Source organism: Sminthopsis crassicaudata, chromosome 3 (genome assembly GCF_048593235.1).
Source record: "Sminthopsis crassicaudata isolate SCR6 chromosome 3, ASM4859323v1, whole genome shotgun sequence".
Taxonomy (NCBI): domain Eukaryota; kingdom Metazoa; phylum Chordata; class Mammalia; order Dasyuromorphia; family Dasyuridae; genus Sminthopsis; species Sminthopsis crassicaudata.
Window position 1 is genome coordinate 297,856,201 of NC_133619.1, and position 18,688 is coordinate 297,874,888.

An 18,688-nucleotide genomic window follows, 5' to 3' on the forward strand; every position below is an offset into this window, starting at 1 on the left:
GGCTGCCAATCAGAAACAATAAGGAAGAAAGAAAGAAAGAAAGAAAGAAAGAAAGAAGAAAGAAAGAAAGAAAGAAAGAAAGAAAGAAGAAAGAAGAAAGAAAGAAAGAAAGAAAGAAAAAAGAGAAGAAGAAAGAAAGAAGGAAGGAAGGAAGGAAGGAAGGAAGGAAGGAAGGAAGAGGAAGGAAGGAAGGAAGGAAGGAAGGAAGGAAGGAAGGAAGGAGGAAGGAAGAAGAAGGAAGGAAGAAGGAAGGAAGAAAGAAAGAAAGAAAGAAAAAGGAAAGAAAAGGAAAAGAAAAGAAAAGAAAAGAAAAAAGGAAAGAAATACGATGAACTAAAACAATCTCCACAGCTACAGGCTTATGGAAGTAAAATTATTGTGAGGTATCATATCCAATATCTTCACTGATTATAAAATATATTGAAAGCAGATAGTTTCATTCTTTGTACTAAGGTATTTTTTTGAGCTACTTTATAAAAGTAATTTGAAAATACCAGATTATTTAAAAGAAAAATCAGGCTAATTTGTTAAATCTCATTAATAACTGGCATTAAATGCTTCTCAAAAAACATTTTATAAAAGACAAATGATTCAGATTGGATAATTCCTAGGGTTTCTTATGGCTCTCAAGTGTTATAAATCTATGAAGGAATGCAAAGATGGAGTTTTGTGTAGTGGATAGAAGGTAGGTTTTGGAGTCAGGAAGGTCTGAGTTCAAATTCTGACTGACATTTCCTGACCATTTCACTATAGACATGTCACACAAGCTCATCATCTGCTTGGTGAGCACTCTTAAAAGAGTATCACATACAGAAAAAGTGGCAAGCTCCATCAATGGGGGATTTTCCACATTGATAAAATTTCAAGGCCAGCAAACCTAATATATAAAATCTAACTTTATAAAAAATAATAAATTGGAGAGTAATAATCCATAAAAGGATTCATCATATCATTTTAAAATATAAAATCCTTTTCCTATGCATTTTCATTTTTAAAAGTTTAATTTAGATACCACTTTTTGAAGAATGAAATTATTGCCCATAATGAGATATGTAGTAATATAGCATTATTAGAAATTCCCCAAATTCAATTTTCCTATTTCATGGAATCAAAATACTATGGATTTAGGAGCAAAATTTTTAAAAGCAGAATAATGTTTTTTATAATAGCACTTCATTTTAAGTCTTCCTGATAGTGAATATTATTTCATTCTTTATGTTGGTTTCTTCAGATTCTAGCACATTGCCTGGCACATGATAAATGCTTAATAAATGTTTATTGATTGATTAATTATACAGAGAATCTGATACATCTGCCTCCTTTTAGAATGAAAACTCCAGACCAGACTGCCATGGAAAGACCTTATGGGATGTATGATCAGTCAATCTGAGAGTCAGGAAATGGATCACATCCTACCCTTCCCACAATCATGGGGTTTGTCTCCAAGACAACCACAACCATCCTTCACTAATTACAGACCAACAACTGACTCCACTCCCACCCTCTCCTACAACTGTGAATGCTCCCAACCATTCCCCTTCAAAGGCCAGAATTAGCCCCTTAGGACAATAACAATCTTACTCCAGACTGAGCACTCACTGAAGCAGTTGCACAGAAGCCATTGGGAAAATTCTTTCCTTTACCTACCCCCAACATGCTCACCAGGAAAAAAAATAATTTACGTAGCATAGATTCAAAAACTTGGAGATAACAATTCTAAATAATGGTAGATATTGATCCTATTGCTGTTCAAATCTTTTTTTTTTTAATGAAAAAAGTCTAGTTCATGGATATAATTTTCTATGATATTTTCAGCTCCTATAACTTCCCCAAATCAATGGGGATCAGTTTGATCTGGGACAAAAGAAGTAGTTACTAACATGAAATTTTAAAAAAAATGTTTATCATTGTTTTAATGAAAAGAAGTAGATGTTTTCCTAAAATCTTAAAAACTTTGGTGGGGGGGTAAATTACCTTTACATATAGTGGGTATGCTTCCATATCTTGCTAGGAAAAAATGGCCATAATGAATTTATATGCAGAGATAGGTTGTAGGAAAAAAAAAAGAGATAATTATCTGCATTAAGAGAGGAGTTTCCTGAACCAGAAGTTCTCTGTATGTATAGAAATCACTGATTTTATTGCTATGAATTTTCATTATCAACTTTCAGATTTTTTCCTTGAAGAAATTTTTAAGTCTTTCAAAGTATGTTATAAAGATTAGTAACTAATGAGTCAAACCCTCCTCCATTTTTCAGCTTCTCATGTTGTCTTCCCTTATTAGAATATAAGCTCCTTGAAGATAGGAACTGTCTTTCTATAAATAGAAGTATATGTACGAATATAAGTAGAAATATTTCAGCATGATGCCTGGGGCTTAGTAAACATTTAAAAAATACTTGTTGATTGACTAAACAATATTGAGTCTAACCTTAAGACAGTAGCTCTTTAGTGTCATGTCCCCTTTTAAATGTCTGTTATTAATGATAGCCAAAAGGATTTCAGAAATCAGTTAGTAATTTCACACTGATCTTCCCTGACAAGAATAACTCCTATTATATTGTAGAAAAATACCTACCATTACAATTGTAGGGTCTTCATGGTCTCTCTTCCTTTACTCATTTTTATACACACATACACACACACACACACAAACATAATTTTTTTTGTATTTCTTCTTTGTATGCAATTATCTGCTCCTTCTCCTCCCCTACCACTAACTTGGAAAGCTAGGTTCTAAAAGGTAGGAATTACTTCATTTTCCATTTATTTCCCTAGTACCTAGCACAATGCGACACACAAAGAAAATTTTATAAATGTTTACCTAGTGAATCACAAATACTCCTACTAGAATTATTTTAAATAATTAAGCTATTTTTGTTTTTTGCTTACCTGGAATTGTTTCTACACCTTCCAAGTTGTAAAAAGAAAATCTACAATGAATGATGATGCTATGTTAAATTCATTGTTTTGCAACATTATTTTGAGCAAGCAGTTATTACAAATGCCTTGCAAAGAAAAGTCTGTCTAACCTTTGTTTGGAAAAGTAGTAATGGGGCTTAAGTGAAATCTAGAGTAAAAACTAAAAGAGAATGTGAATTTTTAATGCATATAAAAGTAACCTTTATGTTGGACAAATTCTATGTAATGTCAAATACATAAACAATAACTAAATATCTTTATTTTTATGCCTATGTAGTCATGATTATGATGATATTATATTAGTTTTCAGCATATTTTCCTTACATACATTTCTTGCTCACAATTATCTTATGAAGCTAACGATGCTATTTTTTTTTTTACCATTTTACAAACAACAAATCTAATAGCTCATAAGGAGTGTCAACTAATTATTAAATAGCACAACTGGGAATCCAGGCCATCTGACCCCAAACATAAAATACATCCCACTATACTATAATGTCTTTGCACTTTATTATTTGACTTAGTCCAATTCAAGAAACATTTATTAAATCATTGTCATATGTAAGGCATTGGGCTCCAAGCTTTGGTGGAAAGATATGCACAAATTCTAAACACAAGGAGCTTATAATCTAGAGCAGAGGGCCATGAATTCCTTGACAATTGTCTTTTAATGCAATTGAATTAGTGTCTTTCCTAATTTATGTATTTTGTTTCATGAATTAGAAAATATTATTCTGAAAATGGGTGATAGATATCACCAGCCTGCTTGTGATATACAAAGATGAGATGTTTAGATGAAAGACATTCAAAGACTTCATATTTGTAAGCATGTCCCCTGACTCTAGATCTTATTCCCCAAACAGTAACCTCATCCACCTACTACTCCATGATGACATGGCATCCCAGTCCATACTAAGCACAGTGTAAAGCATGGGCAATAACCCACCCATAATTTATTATTAAAACTGCTCCAAGACTGCAAACAGTGGTTAATAATGGGAAATGTAATCAATTTTGAATCAGAAGAACCTGATTTCAAATCTCAATTCTGCCATTAATAGCTTTGTGACTTGAGTCAAACACTTGACTTCCCAGATTTTAGTTTCCTCAGTTTTAAAATGAAGAACTCAAGTCTCTTCCAGTTCTAATTATTTCTAATTAAACTTAAGATTTCAGTATCCTCCATAAGAGTTAGAATTTCCACCATCTAAGTTATTTGAATGTGATGAAAATTCAATTTTTTCTTTCCCCATTATATAACTTCACAATCAATTTAGGAGCCTCCAATTCATTAATTCCAATGTCATGTTAATATCAATTATGCCTCTGCTTTATTCTTGTTCTTTTTCTGTGTCCCATATCAAACTCTTGATGCCAGTTCCTACTGTGAGATGTTCAGAATGCCAGGAGATGAATTACAATTTTGTCCCTAGGATGGGAGGAGAGGGAAGGGGAGGAAAGAGACTGGTCTCAGTTGGTTTTCCAGACCTATTTAAGAATAGGTCATGGGATATGGCCATAGCTAAATCCATTGTAGAAGGCTTAATGTGCAAAGTGTTGGCAAAAGGTGAATGCTGTATTTCAGAACAATATTGGCATGTATAAACAGAGAAGAATTCTCTGTGAATTTGAACTAAAAAAGGGATGAGGTAAGTAGCTAAAGAATTATTATCACCATTTTAAAGAAAAGAATACTAAGATTCAGAGGAGTAAAATTGGTCACATAGCTAGATGAGCACAGCTGGGAATCCAGAGCAACCATTTGAGTTAGTACTGTGCTTTCTCTCTCCCATCATATTACTACATGGGGAATAGCATGGAGAAACATAGTAATATTATTGGCTAGACAACTAGGCTTAAGCACCTTGTCTAGGGTCACAGAGGTAGCAAAATGTTAAATATCTGAGACCATATTTGATCTCAGGTCCTCTTGACTTCAGGGCCACTACTCTATTCACTGCAACATCTATCTGCCTCAATAGTAAGTTACCAATAGGACTTTGTGATAAAAGTTTAAAACTGACTCTTCTTTTTAGTATATAGGACTACTTCTCATGGATTCATATGGTAAAATTCAAATGAGATAATGTGTGTAAAGTATTTCCAAAAACCTCAAGTTTCCATGTAAATGTCAATTATTATCATAACCAACCTCTAGTCTAGTAATCACTTCATTCTTGGATTCTTCTATTGCAATCCTGCTGAGCTCATGCAATGTTTATAGAACAATACAGGTGTATATTGTTAAATATTTAACAACCATATTTCTGTGGGGAGCAAGGAGGGGAATATCTGCACATACTTTAAAATTTAATCTGCATTATTAATACTTAAGTCTGGAAACCCATAAAACAATAAGTCATAACAAAACTAGTAGTGGTTGCAGATAATTGGTTTCAGATAATGCTGAAAATTTATAAATTTTCAGAAATTTATAAAGTTGGCTTCAGAATGTCTCTGCTTGCAAGCTGTGTACTTATGTGACTCAAAGCACAGCATCTTAAGCTATGAGCTAACAATGAATAGGTCCAAGCTTAGGGATGATAAAAAGGATTAAGAAATAAAGAAAAAAGCAATTTCCTTTGTGAAAAATGGCATTCTGATTGTTAGTTAGTCATTACTTTATACAGAGATGCCCTAGATGAGTCTTTAAAATATGACTTCTTCCTTAATACTCACAGGTTTGGGTTTATAAGGACTGTTCAATGAGAGGGACATGACATTTTTAGCTTCTGTTATATCTCATTCCATGTCCTCCCACCCTCTGAGAAATGTCAGAATTTAGCTTAAAAGTAGTTTACATTTAGGTCTCCATATATGTGAGTAAAAGGGTCCTCAGGTCCTATACAAGCACAGCAATTAATAAGGTACATATCAGATCAAGAACAATTTTTATTCCATCCAATAGAAAATACAAAATCAACATAAGGATACACAATAAATCATAGTAGATATACTGCCCTCTCCTTCTATGAACAGTCCTCCAGGTTCATAACACCACCCAAGACTGGGAATCTTCTCAGAAGGGACAGCAAAAATTAAGCTTGTTCGGAAACAAATCAACTCTAATCCCCCCAAATCCCCCAAGCAATATTTGATGACATTCCTTTTCATTCCAGATGGGCATTCAGTTTTATAGTGCTATGTTGAAGGATGGTAAAGGAAGGGAAAAAATATTAGGTTTTATGTGGTCTTATTGGATTTGTATTGTTTAAATAACACCCAGAAATATAAAAAAGAGCAAGGTTCAGATCTTTTGCTTTCCCGCATTGTGATTTAGACTCTCCTGTAGCACCTTAAGATTAAGCTTCCATTTACACAATCTTCCTCTTTCAAAAAAGTAGCAGTAATGAAGGAATTGCCATCATCTTTTATTTTCCTCTAGGATACAAGGTCCAAGAATTCTTCAACTCCAGAAACTCATCTCACTTCTATCCAAGGGACCGAGGGCTGAAGTACTCTAACTGTTGATACCATCTATCACTTTCCTAGTCAGTTGCATTCTTTTTGGAGGCAGCTAGGTGGCACAATGGATAGAGTGCTGGTGAGAAATCAGTAAGGCTCATCTTCCTGAGTTCAGATCTGACATAAACACTTATTAGCTGTTTTATCCTGAACTAATCACTTAATCCTGTTTGCCTTTGTTTCCTCATCTGTAAAATGAGCTGGAGAAGGAAATCACAAACCACTTCAGTATCTTGCCAAGAAAATCACAAATGGGGCCATGAAATAGCTGGACATCACTGAAAAACTATTGAACAACAATAATACCAGGGCTGGCTGGAATCAGGATATCAGGGTTCAAGAAATGGGATCCAAAACTCTGAATGGGATTTCTCTTCTCTCAGTTTCGCTTCTCTCTCAGTATTTCAGAGGTAAGGGGTGGTTCTGCCAATGACACTTTTATTACAAAGGACAAAAAAATTAATGCTACCTAACAACAGTCTGAACCAATTAGTTCATCTCATCTCCTATCACTGACTCATTATCATTGAAGTACCTAGAGATATATATCTCTACCTACTTCACATAAGGAGACAAGCTAACACATCCCCAACAAAAATTTACTATTCAGTAACTTCATCAAGCTGATCAAGAAACCCTTTTGTTCTATCCCTCCACCCATATTATTATTATAATTTTTAAACATTTAACATATTAATGTCCTTGAAGAGCCATTCGGAATCTCTTCATGATATGAACAGTGTCCAATTTACCACAGACATAATATCTCTTTTGTTTTAAAAATTGTGCTTTGATGAGAAGCCTATGGATCAAAGGAATTATATACCATTCTATTTATTTATTTATTTGTTTGTTTTCCTGAGGCAATTGGGGTTAAATGACTTGCCCAGGGTCACATAATCTGGAAGTGTTAAGTGTCTGAGATCAGATTTGTACTCCGGTCCTCCTGACTTCAGGGCTGGTGCTCTAACCACTATTCCACCTAGCTGCCCACTATATACCATTTTAAAAATAGAATTAGCATCTTTCTTAGAGTAAATTTGTCTCATATTCCAAAAAAAAAAAAAAAACGCTTTTAAATTAGAATTTTTTTGGACCTGTCATTTCAAAGTAATAGTTTCTAGACAAGTAATACTCTTGCCTAAGTTTCAATCACTTGTTATCATGTGGTTTCCCAATTCACTTTTAAAAATCACATACAAATCCTATTAATATCGGTATTACTTTCCAAAGATTAAATATATCAAAAATATGTAGAAGTGGTTCTACATGAAGCAAACAAAAACAATTTTCCATTTTAAATCTCAAATTGTAATAACCAGTTATTTTACATTTCAAAACAGATTACTTTGTTCAAATAATAAAATTAGGGATGAAAAGACTAACAATTTAGGACAGAGAGTTATTTGCATCCAGTAAGAGAACCATGGGGACTGAATGTAGATCACAACATTGTATTTTCACCTTTTTTGTTGTTGTCTGCTTGTTTTTTTTCTTTCTCATTTTTTCCCTTTTTGAGATGATTTTGCTTGTACATCATGATAAATATAGAAATATATTTAGAAGAATTGCACATGTTTAACCCATACTCTATTACTAGTTGTCTAGGAGAGGAAGGTGAGGATTAAGAGAGGGAGAAAATTTTAGAACACAAATTTTGCAAGGTTGAATGCTGATAACTATCTTTGCATGTATTTTGAAAACAAAAATCAATTATTAAAATTTTAAAATTCTGTTAACATCTATATACTTAATGAATTTCACACAATAAAAAGTTTCTTACATAAACTTATTTTTTTAAAAAAGAAAAAATTATTTGTTGGTGTTTAAATTCACAATAAAATTTTTAAAAAATATTCAGAGTAAAAAGACAGAGAAGTAACTATTGACCCATTATGTGATCTTGTGACTGCAAAGCAATTTACTTCTTATCAGCACAGTATAATAAGGTAGCCCTACTCCAAAGAAAAGGCACAAAAAGTTCTTTATTAAGAATTATTACCTTATTCTACCCTACCATCACTATAATAATGGAGGCTCTTTCATTTTTTCTGACTAGCCTGCATGTTTGGAATTCTCCCTCCTCGACTTCATTATTCTGCTTCCATCTTCAAGCTTTAGGTAAAAACCTATCTATTTTAGAAGAATTATTTTCTGATTCCCCTAAATGCTAGTACTTTCTCAATTTTAAATGCTGTTTATTTCCAATTTGTCACTTATATATCTTGTTTGTACATAAAAGTTTACAAACAGCCTCCCCACTGGACTAAGAACTCCTAGACTGTTTTTACCTTTCTTTGTATCCTCAGTACTTTGCACACTGTCTGATACATTAAGAATGGCTTCTAGCAATTAGAAGCTTTAAATCTATTATTTGATCACATGTAACCAAATGTGTATGAGTCTACTCTCTTATCCACAATAATTTTGTATGAAAAAGAGCAAAGTTTCTTCCAAGTTCAAAGAGACTTTTTATAATTACCCTTTTTTATACCTTGTCAACAGGTTGATTGATGATTGGGAAACACAGTGGGTATGGGTTTTGGGATATCAGAAACTCCAAACCCTCCATATTTTCTCTGGGATCCTGAAAAGAGAAATCTGATATCACTCTTCCCCAGAAGGAAGGAAAGAGGGGGACAGAATAATCATAAACTATTTTATTTTAGATTAGCAAAACTACCTTTTGTTAAATTCCATACTATAGCTATTTAATTATTCATTTTCATTAAGCCATATTTGAATTTTTCATATAAAACTTACAATTTTATTTATGGAGATATATGTCCTTTGTGTTCCAAAATTTTCTCCCTCTCTTATCCTCACCTTCCTCTCCTAACAGCTAGTAATACAATATAGGTTAAACATGTGCAATTCTTCTAAATATATTTCTATATTTATCATGCTGAATAAGAAAAATCATATCAAAAATGAAAAAAATGAGAAAGAAAAAATATGAAATATTAAGTGTTCTAATCTGAAGTATAATTATTAAAGTCATATACCAAAAATAAAATTCCTATATTTTCAGTACCTTGTGTAGTGTGTAAGTGATAATTTTGTATAATTTATAGTTTCTGGGTAACCACCTTTGTTAGTATGAACAATTCTGAGTATTAATTAAATGTCAAAATGGCTTCATGTACTGAAATTACTGCAAGAATATTTTTTCAAATTTTATTTAGGTTTATCATGCCTTTCTCTTTTAATCTACAGGTTAATTAACCATAAACATGTTTGTTTTTAAATATTAAAGGAAAAACTTTATAAAATTTTAAAATGAAATTTCTCTTAAGTTTATTACTTGCTTCATCTCATAATATTTTCAAATATATTTTTATCAGAAACATATATTTTATCAAATAATCCAACAAAAGTTTCCCTCAAACTTTAATATTCAAAATTTTACTGAATTACTAAGAATGAATATGTTACATGATTTCTTTGATTATAAGATAATGCCAGTAGACTAAATATTCATTCCATGATCTTATTTCTATCTTTTTTCTTTGTCACAAAAGAATGAAATATTAAAACAGAAAGCTATGAGGCACATCTTTGGATTCAGAGGTGCCATACTAAAGAGGCACTATGATGGGCTAGTATTTAGTAATTATGTATTTGCAACTACCATGGATTTGAATCTTTTCAAGGGTAGAACCCAGCATTTCTTTATCATAAACTATCATGCAAATATTTAATAAATACTTGCTAATTGACAAACTTAAAATGGAATTTCTTATAGGTCACTACCTCTCTTGCAGCACTGAGTCTTGCAGTGTTTCTATCATAGAATACATTTGTGGGGAGTGATCCTGTTACCTACAATTGTAAAGACCTAAATATAAGATATATCTGTTTGCTTTAGAGGAAAAAGCCTAATCCCTCTTCCATTGAATATGAGATACTCCCTATGTTCTTACTCTAAGACAACAAAACACTCATGGCATATGTAAAAGTGCTTCATAAACTTAAATTTCTATATAAGTGTAAGTTATTATTATTGTTACATCATCATCCAAGCATCCAAGCATATGCCCATCATATCTTTTTCCACAATACTTGGTCCATTTCCAACTCTTTATCCCAGATGTTAGTACCTTGATTCATTCTTAGTTTATGTGACAACAAGAAGAAATCTCTGGATCTCAGAAGTTCCTCTCAAGGTACTTTTATACTTTAGTAAGTAGAGGTTTTATTTTCTTGATTCTTCAGGGGAATTAACTAGTCAATAGTTAAATCAGCTATTGGATTATTCTGCCATGTTCAATTAACTACAGTAAGCCTTCAGTGGAGATGAATGGCCTGGTTCATTTAGGAGTAATTGGTCTTAATCTAGCAATACTAGAATGGGGTAATTTCAGCTTTCAAAATTCAAAGTAAGATATGCCTGGGTACTAAGCAAACAATGAATAACAAATAGTGATAGTTCATATAACTATATTCAGAATGCAATCTATTGATACTTCAGCTAAAAAAAACATCATTTTAAAGAATTATCAAAAACATAATGCTATATTATTGTAATTTTTAAAAATAACAGTGCTTTCTTAAGCCATATAATATAAAAAATCAAAACCTTACTATTTTAAATTGCAGCCAATTACCAATTATTAGAATACCATTATCTTCTTAATGGGCCATCCAATCCTCTTGCTTCCTCCTGATCATTTCTTAACCTAGTTTTCTAAGCTTATTCATTCTAATGCTATTAGTATCATTTATATCCTGGCTTGTGACAGAATTCTCAACTTAATAGTTCACTGTTCAAAAATGGTACAACTCAGCCAAAAGGAACAGAAGCTAAAACAAGAGACAGCTGCTGTAGAAACGGAAATTATTTATTCTGGGAAATCCAACCACATTACTGTTAAATAATTCACATATGTTTAAATAAGGGTTTTGCTTTTTCAAATGACTACAACCAGGAGATCTTTGAACTATATTTACATATTTCCAAAATTGTAAAAGAGCTGGGAGGTCAATTGTGAAGGGACAAAAAAAGAATGGATAGACTAAGAGGGGCAGGCCTGTAACATACCAAAAAAAATAATTTTTACTCTACTGCTACTTCCTCTCTGCAGTGTTTATAATTTTTATGCATCTACCAAACTAATGATAAAAATTATTTTCTCCTATATAGTTTTTTATACTAAAATTATATTTACTTAAATACAAAATATATTAAGATTTTTTTTTCATTAAAAAAATTCTATTTTTTTTACCCAAAACAAAACCCATGGAAAACTCCCTCTATACCTAAATAGAAGATAAATCTCTGTCTCTTCATGAAAGAAGGGATTGCTTTGTTTTTTTATTTGTTGGAATCTTTTTTCCACTATGAAGGGCTATTGCAGGGTGATAGAACGAAGATGGTGATTACAGGAAGCAATTCAGTCAAACTCTCCCAACATTTCCTCTTAAAATAATATTTTAAAAAGATTCTGGTGTGGCAGAATAAATAAAAGGTCAAGATGAGACATTTTCCCTTACCCAAACAACTTAGGAGTCAACAGGAGAGGTTGATGACATTGGGTAGCAGCTGGACTGGTACACATTTAGGAACAACTAAGTATGGGACCTTGCATTATTTAGTAATTGTGTTCCCCATAAGCAATTCTGGGTCTTAGTTCTAGGGTAAAGAGGAATATTTGTTTTTGGTCACAAGAAAGGAAAAGACATGGTCATAGTTTCAGAGTTAATAAAACCACCAACACTTGCAGGGGGGCAAAGGCCTTTTCAGGGTAAATACCAGAGTATTGACAAGGAGACCAGTGATCACATCTCATTGCAGATCACACCACCCTGGAAGCATCCGAAACTTGCAGAGTCTCAAAACTAGCTCTGAAAACAGTAGCAGAGAAAAGACTGAAGCTTAGGACTGTGTCTCTCCAACCTAAAATAAGTAAAGAGCAACTTTAACATAAAGTTTAAAATCAATAAATAGGATAGAAAAATGAGAAAATCACAAAAGAAGAACTCAACCATAACATGGCTCAGAAAGGAAAATCAAGACACACAATAAAAAGAGAACAATGTGAAGACAGCTACAAACAAAGCCTCAAAAGAAAAATGTGAATTGAATACAAGCCCAACAAGAATCTCTAGAACATAAAAAAAAAATAAAAAAGGGATACTGGTGGTAAAAGAAAAATTGAGGAAACAAATGAAAGTGATACAAGAAAATTATGAATAAAGTATTAACACTTTGGCATAAGAGGCACAAAGAACACAATTTAGAAAATAACACCTTAAAAAAAAAGAATTGGCCAAATGGCATTTTCAAGTTCATGAATCTCCATGAGACATCAAGAAACAATAAAGACTGAGTCTAAAGAATGAGAAAAGAAGAAATATAAAATATATTACTGAAAAATAATCATTTGAAAATAGTTTGAAGGGAGAGATAATTTAAGAAATATTGTAGTACCTGAAGGTTATGATAAAAAAGCTCTAGAAATAATTTATAAAAATAAAAGCTATTCCCCAATTGATAAATGTTCAATGTACATGAACAGGTAGTTTTAAGAAGAAATCAAAGTTACCTATAGTTATATGACAAAAATGTTCAGAATAACTAAGAAATGCAAACAAAAAAACTGTAGTTTCACTTCATTCCTATCAGAAATGACAAACCCTGGAGAAGATGTACAAAATAGGGATACTAATGAATTGTTGCTGGAGTTGTGAATTCTATTCTACTGAACAACAATTTGGAACTATACCCTAAGGGCTATAAAATCAGGCAAACATAAAAATATAAAATTATGTTCTAGCAATATGATTATCAGTTCTGTATCCCAAAAAATCAAAGGAAAGGGAAAATTACTTATGTGTACAAAAATATTTATAGCATCTCTTTTTGTGATGGCAAAGAATTGGAAATAGTGAGAAAGTCCATTAGTTGGCAAATAGCTAAACAAGCTGAATAAGTGTTGATATATGATTGTGGTAGAACACTATTATGCTATAAGAAATAACAAACAGGATGATTTCAGAAAAAATCTGGGAAGACATATATGAACTGATGCAAAGTAAAGTAAACACAATGACAAAATCATTTTATACATTAATAGTAATATTATAAGGATGATCAATTGTAAAAGATTTAGCTACTCTGATCAATACAATCACCCAAGATAATTTTGAAGAACTCATGATGAAAAATTCTATCCATCTTCAAAAAATTATATAGTGTAAGAATAAATTGAAGTATAATTTCACTTTTTTTTAAAGTAGGGCTAGCATATACTAGATTCTTAATACTTGATTAATAAATTGATGCGGAATCTAAAGTTTAAAGCAAAAAAAGTTTTACATAGTAATTGCTACATTTAAAATATAGATTTCTTCATAGTAGATAACTTAAGGTATTGGTATCTTCCCTCCCAAATTTTATGACTTTACTTAGTAGATAAATCCCAGAAAGTTGTCTGATAGACCAAAAAGTGAAGTAATTTTTATAAACTTACATACTTAGTGTCAGATACATATCTTGAATTCAAGTTTTTCTAACTTTAAATCCAGTACCCTATACATTAAATTCACTGCTTATGTTTAGTTGAAATTAAACCCAATGAAACTGCTAACTAACCCATTATCAAAGGAAAGGAGAAAATAGTTTTCTTTGTCCTCTTTTCTAAGCTGAATGAGTCTCTAAATACTGTTTCTTACTCCACAAATATATTAGATGAATAATGTTTCTTTCTTCATCTTCCAAATTTACTAAATTTTCAGGAGGACCAAGAAGTTTTAGCTAATTGCCATCTTGTTAGTCTTATACTGCTAAAACTTATGGAATTAACAGTTACTGTGGTTCAGTTAAATCTCTGATGGTCTTAGGGTCCAGACCTCTGAAATTCAAACCTGATTACCTGACAATCTTCCAGTGGAACACTGATGAAATGGAGAGTAATCTTTTGCTATCTCACTCTGAATTAGGAGCTCATTAGTATCAGTATAATATCAGCAAAATAGGTTTTATAATGAACATAAGCAATCAAGACAATTTTTTCAAATGTTAATTTAAGGATTGCAAATAATTATATAGCAACTGGAGTTATTCTTTACTGTAGATCATTGAATAAGACACATACAAATAAAAATATTATCCACATAAGTTAAATTAGTCCATTTGTAATTAATGAATAACATTTTCAGTAAGACTTAAAAGATAGGAAAGAAATGTTCTCTCAAATTATTGTTCTTTCTTTTGTGAGCTACACAGTTAACATCTCAAAACAATTTGGACAAGATAATTTGTAAGGGTGGACAGAGACACATGGACCATTTCAATTAAAAGCTTTATATTTTAAAATGCTTGTTGGGAATTTCAATATTAGCAACAAATGAGCTATTTTTGAAAACATGCCTTAAAATAAAATATAATTAGGACTTTAAATTTAATTATCAGCATCTTCTTTTTATGGTGTTGAGACAGTATCACAAAGATGAAATGAAAAAAGTCATCTGGATTTAAGAATCCTGGATTTGTATTGTGGCTCTGAAATATACTAGCTGCTTGTCCCAGGGTCTCCTCTCTTTTCTCCTCTATAAAATAAAGATTTTGGATTAGAAAATCACTCCTCTATCACTTTCCAAATCCTAGGATACTTTTCATGAATAACTAATTAGTTTTTCCTAATGACGATGTTGGCATTTAGAGTATCATAGATCTAGTGCTAGAAAGTGACTCAGAGGCCATCTAATCCAATTTCCAAATAAGTAAACTGTGGAACAATTGACTTTTCCAAGATTCACACAGGTAGTAAATGTTTGAAGTCAAATTTGAACTTAGATCTAATCCAGTTCCAATTGATTAATGATGGACAGAATCAGCTACACCCAGAGAAGGAACACTGGGAAATGAATGTAAACTGTTTGCATTTTTTGTTTTTCTTCCCAGGTTATTTTTACCTTCCGAATCTAATTCTTCCTTTGCAACAACAACAACAACAACAACAACAAAATTTGGTTCTGCACATATATATTGTATCTAGGATATACTATAACATACTTAATATGTATGGGAATGCCTGCCATCTAGGAGAAGGGAAAGAGGGGAAAATTCAGAACAGAAGGTAGTACAAGAGATAATGTTGTAAAACATTATCTATGCATATGTACTGTCAAAAATGTTATAATTATAAAATTAATAAAAAAGAAGGTGATTTTTGCAAAAAAACAAAAACAAAAACAAAAACAAAAAACAAATTTGAACTTAGGTCCTCTGAATTCAGGGCTCATTGTCTTAAATAGTGCTAACATATTATCATCTTTGAATTTCTCAAGAATTATGTGAAGGAAACATTGTGAATATTATTATCTCCAAATTACAGATGAAGAAATTGAGGTTAAAGAGGTTAAATAGCATGGTTATAGTCACATAATTAGTAAATACCTGAATGAGATTTAAGAGCAGATTTTTGGAGCTACAAGTCAGCCTTCCATCCACTGTGCTACAATAGGCTCACTAATATTGGAGGAATAATAATAAATAACAATAAAGAGGGGAACAAACTAGAAGTCCTAGAAAAACTAGGTCAATATTATTAAAAAAAAACAGACAGCTGGTCTTCTAACCAACTAAACAGTCCCATGTTAACATGGACTTAGAAGGTCTTCAAATCTTTGCTGGGCAGATTTTCTCCAAAATTATTAACAAAAGAAAGATACAAGAAACAGGTCTCCAATTTCAATTCCTTAGTTTTAAACAAAACAAAATACTAAGATTTTGACCTAATAGCCAGAAGAAACATTCATTTTTGTCTCCAAAATCCACTTAAAGAAAATAAAATGCCCCATTTGATGAGTTCAGATCTACTGTCTTTGAGAAGGGAATCATTTATTTTAATAAAGTCCTGAATTTTTTAACATTTATTTTTCCAGAGACTAAACACACTTGGGAGACAGATATCAGTTTCACAGTGTGCTAGTCTGTCATTTGTCATGGAACATGAAGAGTGCAGGTGGTTGCCAATAATGCTAGCTGTTCCCCACTGGCCTGGGAATATGACTCATTGTTGTCCTACAGAGATAACACTTTGTGGGAAGGGCTATTGAAGTTCTCATTTCTATCTATGATCAGAAACTAGAAGATGCCAAGAAAAGAAAAAATTGCCTTATGCCATAATTCTTTTTTAAAAGTAATTAAACTCTTTTAACATAATAATAAAAAAGATATTGGGAAAAACAAGGTTCCAAGTGTTAATGCTCCAAAACATTAATAAAAAAGATCTCAAATGCTATCTGGGGTTTGTTCAGATAAATTTCTAGAAGAAAATTATTTTCGTAATAATATTAAGATATTTTAATTTTCAACATGATAAATATTGATTGACATAACTGTGTAAATTAAAGCTCTTTGGAATTCTCATCAGTTTTTAAGCGTGTAAAAAAAAGTCAAAAAGTTTGAGAATTACTAATATAGATTAATGCTGTCAAAGTCAAATACAGATGATTCCTACATGCTAGATATTGATTTAGAAAATCCCAAATTAACATTATCTATGTTGTAGTATATTCTTACTAATTTTTTTTTTCTGTAACATTCTCCAATTATATTTTAATCTGGTTCTGGCCAATTGCAAGTTTGATACCTTTTATCTGGTTCATCTTTAAGACTTCGTAAAATATGAATTGGTATGTTGATCATCTGCTTCATATAAGCATTGTGCTTTGGCATTTTTAAATAAATCACTGCTTAATTTTTGAAAATATTTTACAATATATTCAATATATATTTATTCAAATTATAAACACACACATGCACACTCATACATGTATCTCATCTACATATATGAATATTCAACATGTGTGCATGCAAATGTATTCTTTTTCCATACACATATACATATGTGTGTAAGTATATATTATGTACTCATGTATGTATGTAAATTTTTTCCAGCACTACAGCTTACCCAAGATAACTTGTAAGATAATTGAAAGTCCTCTTTCTCATTAGTTTTAAATAATAAATAAATGCATATTGTGGAAAAACATAATTTAACTCTGATTTCTGAAAATAATTATGATGAAAGTCATTGTCTAGAAAGATACAAATATGCACCTGTACTCATCCCCCTCTCTGGAGTCAGTGATTCAGAGTAGTTTTGGTAGACTCTGAAAGACTTCCTTCAAATTCTCAATGATGTCTTAATATGTACTAGAAAATAAAAATTTCTATGAGAATAGACATTATTTCAAAAAAGCTTAATATGAAAAATAAAAAAAATCATTTCAGTTTTTCAAGTTAATTTTACACAAGAAAATTATTATATGATTTATGTATCAGCTACAGATGTATCTGTTTAAATTTCAAGTGTTATTAAAAAACTTAAAAAATATGCTCCCTATTACAACATCTCTTAAGTAAAGGTTCATAGAATATTGAGTATAACAGATGTAGAACTTTTTATTACAGAACTATTTATTATAACTGATATAGAACTTTTATTTCAAAATGAAATTAAAATGTTACTAGAATAAGAAAAACAGCAACACAATGGGAGAGGAAGACGGGAAAGGAACTAAATAATGTATTCAACACTTCTAATAAAATTACACCATCAAATTTTACAAAAACTTGGAATAAATTTATAAGATTTAATGTCATTTTCCTACAGATAAGTGATCAAATATGATTAGGCAATTCTTAAAAGTAGCACAGTCAATGGCTAACTGGAAAAAATTCAAAACCAATAATAATAATAATAGAAAAGCAAACTTAAATAACCCAAGTCCATCAAAAATTTTCAAAGATGAAAAAAGATTTAAGAAATTCATTGTTGGTAGAACTATGGAAAAACACACTGTCATGGAGCCATGAATTGTTCCCACTATTTTGAAAGGTAATATGCAATTAAACAATATGAATTTCAGAAACCTCATAACATTCGATTTAATGATCTCATTGATAGGCTTAAATTACAAGCAAGTTCCTTAAAGGAGAGAAAGAAAAGTTCATCCAAAAGCATTCGTAGAAGCACTATCCATTGTGAGAGAAAAAGAAAAACAAATAAAGAAACTTGAATATGCCAAATTATGTGTTCAACACTGGGAGACTGGGTGAAATAAATTGTGTTTTATGAATATACTAGAATTTTATTACTTCATAAGAAATGACATTTATGAATAATACACAGAAGTACAGAAAGATTTTGATATATGGGATGATTCAGACTGAGGAAAGAAGAATCAATGGAACAATATAATATGCATAATGTCTACAACATGAAAGATGACATTAAATAGCAATGAATCTTCCTCAACAGATACCACTAATATTACTACCTTTTTG

At 31.3% G+C, this 18,688-nt stretch overlaps 1 protein-coding gene across 1 annotated transcript in view; it reads right to left on the reverse strand.

The window, feature by feature from the left end:
* The window catches only part of CNKSR2 (connector enhancer of kinase suppressor of Ras 2), a 305,237-nt gene that overhangs the window by 264,856 nt on the left and 21,693 nt on the right, over window positions 1–18,688 (reverse strand).